A 6,360-nucleotide genomic window follows, 5' to 3' on the forward strand; every position below is an offset into this window, starting at 1 on the left:
ATATGAATAGAGGACATAGATTATACCAAGAACACATAATGACATGACTCAAGAGATTAACAGTTAATATGCAACACATAAGCACGTAGCACGTATATAAGTGTAGACATGTGATTGTGATGCATGAGCTATCTAGAGTCAAGGATCCTAGGTTATAGTCTAGGTCGGTTTCCTAATTCCCTATAACCATTGGCTCTGATACCAATCTGTCACACCCCGATCGTGATGGCGGAAAAATCGAGGTGCGGCGGCTAAGTCGTGATTGTTGAGCACAATAGTATAAAAGTCTAAATGCATAAACGATAACCAAAATGTCAAATATTACATCAACCAGGTAACATGAAACAAATTGTTTTAATACAAAATATCAAGTTCCAACAACTCCTAGTCTAGCCTTCATCTTTCTAAGGCCTCTAAACTTGCTAGGGATTTCTTGCTGCATTATTTCCTGAAAACATGTAACAAACTGTCAACTACATAAAGTAGATGAGTGAATTCATAGGTTTAAAGAAAAGAGTTTTATACACAAACATACTAGATAAGGTTGTAGGGGTTTATATATAGGGTGTACCAGCGGCTAACCCACCACTCCTACAACTTATACTACTATGTTTGGGTATAATTCCCAGTTTTTAAAATGGTTTGTAAGAAAAAGATCTCTTGGTTTTCCCGCAGAGGTTTTTGTAGTAAGTCAAACATGAAATGTTCTCCTGGGCTCTCAACGGGCTTATCAATCTCCCATTAGAGTCGTATGTGATAAGATTACTCAAAGATTTGCGGTCTCCCAACGGTACATGTAGCACATAACAGTTAAGCATAAACAAGGACATATAGATTTGAGCATGCTAAGTTTACTAGATAAACCCAACACCAAAATCCCATTGTTTACTAGTATCCAAGATGATGGTGAACAAATGATGATGATGATGAATGATGATGAAACCCAATGATCACACAAGACTTGATTGAACTCACGCAAGACTTAACCAAGACTACCTCGTTCTTGCATCCAGGACTCAGCTAGGTTCTACCGAGAGTAGGATAGACACCCCAAAGAATCCTGGGTTCCCTTGTCCCTACCGAGAATAGTATAGGTCCTCAAGAGTTATGGATTTCAACGAGACTAGTATGAAATCCCATGAGTTACGAGTGCCACCGAGAATAGAATGCCACTCATGGTCGTGAGTTCTACCGAGAGTAGAATAGACTCTCGCGTCCAATTCAACTCATGATGTTTTGATCTCTAGATTTCCATGCTGACACAATGACTATGATGATATGAATTTGATTCCCGTTCCCATGATGTCAATGTTCACAGAATTTCCCATACTCATTGATTTCCAATGTTCTTAGATCTCCATGAGTTAATGGGTTTTCCCATGTTCATAGATTTCCAAAGTTTATAGATTACCAAGAAGCTCGTGGATTTCCGCACGTGTGTAGAAATCCAAATGTTTATAGTTTAAAGAATGTTTGCATAAATGATTTATCCAAACGTGTAAAGTTACCATGTTTAATCCAAATGTTTATAGTTTTAAAGAATGTTTGCATAAATGATTTTATCCAAACGTGTAAAGTTACCATGTTTAATCCAAATGTTTATAGTTTAAAGAATGTTTGCATAAATGATTTTATCCAAACGTGTAAAGTTACCATGTTTCCACCCCATAGTTTTGAAAAGCTTAAATAGGGGCTATGAACTCACCTTGATCTTGGGTTAGGATGGTGCTACAATAGATCTCCTTAGCCTAGAGTTGGACATATATATAAGGTTAACAACGTGCTATAAGTCTAAGAAAACAAGCTTACGTGACCTCGAGCAAAAACTGGGTTTTAAAGACGAAAACAGCTTGGTTCTGGCTTGATTCGATCGAATAGGAACACGTTCGATCGAATAGGAACTTGTTCGATCGAAATAGACACACATTCGATCGAATAGACACACATTCGATCGAATCTGAGGCACACTCGATCGAACTAGAAACACATTTGGTCGAACCAGTTGGGAAAACTCGTTCGGTCGAACATGGAACTTGTTCGATCGAATAGACACTCGTTCGATCGAATACGAAACTCATTCGGTCGAATGAGTTGGAGACCATTCGGTTGCTTTCCTATTCGGTCGACCGGACTGGTTCGATCGACTGGTTCGATCGAATGGGCTGATTCGATCGACTGATTCGATCGAATGAGTCTGATTCGACTCCTTCAAGCTGGGCGACGGAGAAACCTACGGGTTTTTCAGATTTTTCCAGATTTTTGACCCAAAATCGAAGTTTTGACATGGAAATGCTCGGGATTGAAGGGACTATCGATTCCCAGTGATTTTAAACACAAAAGCCTGCATTTTGACACCAAAACAAGACGGTTTTTGACCCGAAAACTCAAGAAACGAAAATGGGTGTTTTTGCTCGATTTGAGGCCGAAAATGGTTATGAAAATGGATGATTTTCAAGAAGATCTTACCAAGAACAACAACAAACAGATTTGTGGACTCGGATTTGAAGTTTGAAGACTTTCTCTCTCTAGTTTCTCTCTCTAGAATGAGAGTGTTTGGGTGGGAAGTGTTGGTGGAAATGAAAGAGATGGTGTAAGAATACTTGATTTTCCGCTTAAATACTCGGGTGACTCGGGTTCGGGTTTAGGCTACCGACGGGTCAAGACTAGTCGAGTTCATAAGTTTTTAAACAAACTAAAACTTTTTCAGCAAAACTTTTATAAACCATTTTCCGAATAATTATTTGAAATCTTTTTAAATAAGAATATTTAATTTTTCGAAAGCATAAAATTAATATTTTTTCAGGCGTAAATGTCGTTTTATAAAATAAACATTTTAGATGATAAAAGCAGATTTTTCCAATGATATGGGTTCCGAACTTATCGTCCAGAATCCCCAAAGTCTATAGTTTCCGATGATTTCACGATCCTAGTTTACCAATCGAATTTCAGGGCGTTACACCAGGCTTCAACACAATCGCATCAGTCTTCGTGAAGTGTACGGTATAATCATTATCACAAATCTGCGACACACTCAGCAGATTGTGCTTCAGTTCTTCAACAAAGTTCACATTTTCTAACGTCATCTTCCCGTTAGTTACCGTACCCCTTCCTGTTATTTTGCCTCCACTCTCACCGGCAAAACTGACTCTTGCTCCTTGAACATGTTTTAAATCTTGTAACAAATCCTTGTTACTAGTCATGTGCCGGGAACAGCCGCTGTCCACAACCCAAAGATTATTGGACGCCCTGTTCAACTGTTCCTGCACAAACAAAAGAGATTATTAAAATTTGGGGACCCAAGACCTCTTGGTCTTGGGTCGATTAACCTCTTAACAGAACTCACACACCTGGCTGACCAAAATTAGCATTAGAAAAATTTCCACGAGTCCTAACAGGATACCTCCTTGGAGACTGATAGTGAGGCCAACCAAACCGACGAACATTAAGAGAATCAAAAGAATTATAGCATTTGGTTTGGTTATTAGTAGTGTAAAAACGTTTCTTTGAAAACCTGTATTATCTCTCAAATTTGAATGGTTTTCATTTTTAACATTTAAACGATTAACAAAAACCTTAGTCTCAGTTTTCGAGGGCCTCACCTCTCTGAAACGCTGCTTCAGAGGGCAATCAGCAACAAGGTGCCCTGTTTGATTACATCTAAAACAACACCTATGTTCAGCTTTCTTTTCAGCAGATGTTTTAGATGTGGAGGCAGTATTACCAACCGTACGTCTCACAAAAGGTGGGACATATGGGTTGAGTGGAGTACTCCTTTTAGTTGATTTAACTTTTTCTCCACTAGTGGGTAACACTTCCTTCTCTTTTGTCTTACCCGACTCGGATGACTTATCCGAATCAGATGAGACTGGACTTGAAATAGAAATTTAACTTTGGAGACAGGCGAACTTGTTTCGCCTTTACTAACTTCCGGTACTTTACCAGTTTCCTTAGCAGGACCTGTCTGATCAGCTACAAAATTAACAGATTCATGAACACTAGGATTGAAAGTATAATTATGGTTATAAGGTGGTGGAACCTCATGGTAACCAATTCCTCCCCTCTTAGGTGAGGAACCTTGATCACTAACGAGGTGATCAAGAATAGCAGAGGAAATCCGGAATTGCTCCAGTTTCCTATTTAGTTCCACCACTTTACCTGGTGATCAGCAATCTGTTTTTCTTTCTCAGCGATTAACTTGGTTTTTCTCTTCTAAAACCTCGTAGCTTAGATCGATCACATCAATTTTTTCAGCTAATTTTGTTTTTAAACTTTTAACGTCTTTTTCACAAGCTTTAATTTTTATTTTATAATTATTTTCACTTGTCTTTGTGAAGTGATGATCTTCTTTCAAGGTTTTAAATTCGGCATCCAACTTAACATACTAATCAGTAATTGTAGCAAGCTGTTCAGACAAGTTCTCACATTTAGTACAGATAGGTTTAGTACATACCTCGGAGTTCCGGTCATCAGCCATGAAAGCTTTTTCATTTTCAGCAGCTTTCATACATTCTTCAGCTGCAACCTTCGCCATGTGTGCCTGCTCAAAGAGTTCTCCAGAGAACATGTTCCAGTTGTATTCACTAGCATCAGACATCATGGCATTATCCCATTGTTATTTCCACTTTGCTGTGTAGTCCTCCCCTGACTACGTTCTACACGTGCATTAGTGCACTCCTTTGCAAAGTGTCCATTTTGTTGACAATTGTAACACCTCACCCTTGACTTATCAAATCCTGGCTTTCCACCTACGAACTTTCTGCCAGTCTTCTTCATGAAACGCTTCACTCTTCTGACTATCATCGCCATCTGCCACTGCAGATCCATCTCCTCCAGATCATCAGGATCGATCTGGTCATAGTCTTCTTCCAAAGCAGCAGGGTCCACAATCTTCCCTTGTATGTAGTTCTCGTAAGAAGCAATAAAAGATGCATAGAGTGCAAACTGCTCTTCAGCAGATTTGACACTCATTGGCATCTTAGAGTAGTTATTGCTTGAAGCACTGGGAGAGAAACTACTCTTGGATGCTTGAGGTTTCGAAGCACTTGATCCTCCAGCAACAAAGCAAACATCACCGTTCATGTTTACTGACACATTTCCTTCATGAGAAGAGTTAGAACCTGAATCTCCTTTGGAGTAGTAAGCAGCAGATTCAGACTTCGAACTTGAGCCTGAGTTAACTTTGGCACCATACATACCAGGGTCTTGAACCTGATCCGTTGGTGTCTCTTTACGAACCATATTAAGCTCAAAGGTTCTGAGCTTGTTTACTGCTGTCTCCAAGTCATAATTAGGAAAGTCTTTGTCTTCCCTCATTAGAACAGGGTACATTTCCCACTTCGGTGGGAGAGCATCGAGAAGCTTCTCAACTATTTCCTCCTCTCTGTAAGCAATAGAATAGTTGTTCAGCTCTGTCATTAGATGATAATATCGGGTGATAATGTCATCGAGCGATTCGTTCTTCAAATACTTGAAAACAGAGAACTGGGTCTTTAACAGCTTAATCTTCGAGGCACGAATACCCACGTTCCCTTCGAATCTATTCTCAAGAGCATCCCAAAGCTCTCGTGCAGAAGTGTACTTCCTGAATGTATGGAGAATCTCTTGAGGAAGAGCCATAGTAATTGCAGCATGGGCCTTGCTCTCGGCCTCATACATCTTTTTCTCTTCTTCCTCCATCTTGCTGTACTTCTTTACCACATCCCGACCTTCGTATTCCATTGTCGGTGGAATATATCCATCCTGGATGCACACCCACATCTTTGCATCCTGGTATTTAATATACTGAATGAACCTATCCTTCCACGCCACAAAGTCGGTTCCTTTCATCAACCTTGGGGCCTTAGTAGCCGACCCCGCTTCAACTTCCATTTTGACTAACTCTGAGATGTTAATCGGCGACATCTTCTCGAAAACAAGAAAAACCCGAAAAAAACAAAAATTCTTCCAAACAGTACTATAGGCGAAGTTAAGGATAACTTCGCTTAAGTGTTAACTTCGCTGGAAAATCCTTAAATTCGCGTGACTTGGCGAAGTTGAGAATAACTTCGCTTAAGATAAGCGAACTTAGGAGGTAAGCGAAGTTGAGGTTAACTTCGCTTAGGCGAACTTATGAGGTAGGCGAAGTTGTGGTTAACTTCGCTCAACCCTACGAACAGTGACGGCAACTTCGCCTGATGAACAATAACTTCGCCTGAAGAACACTGAAAATATTCAGATCTGTTTTCGACGATTTAGCAGTTTCCGGTCGGTGTGACGGCTTGAATATGACTGTATAAGGTGAGTATAACACAATATCAACGAAAACGCGTCCCGCGAATAGGTCAAACGAGACGTTTTCTACACCCTCGTGAAATCCCTAAC

The sequence above is a fragment of the Bidens hawaiensis genome, unplaced genomic scaffold, assembly GCF_021521415.1.
Source record: "Bidens hawaiensis isolate Kalapana, Puna unplaced genomic scaffold, B.hawaiensis_p1.1 tig00021019_1, whole genome shotgun sequence".
NCBI lineage: Eukaryota > Viridiplantae > Streptophyta > Magnoliopsida > Asterales > Asteraceae > Bidens > Bidens hawaiensis.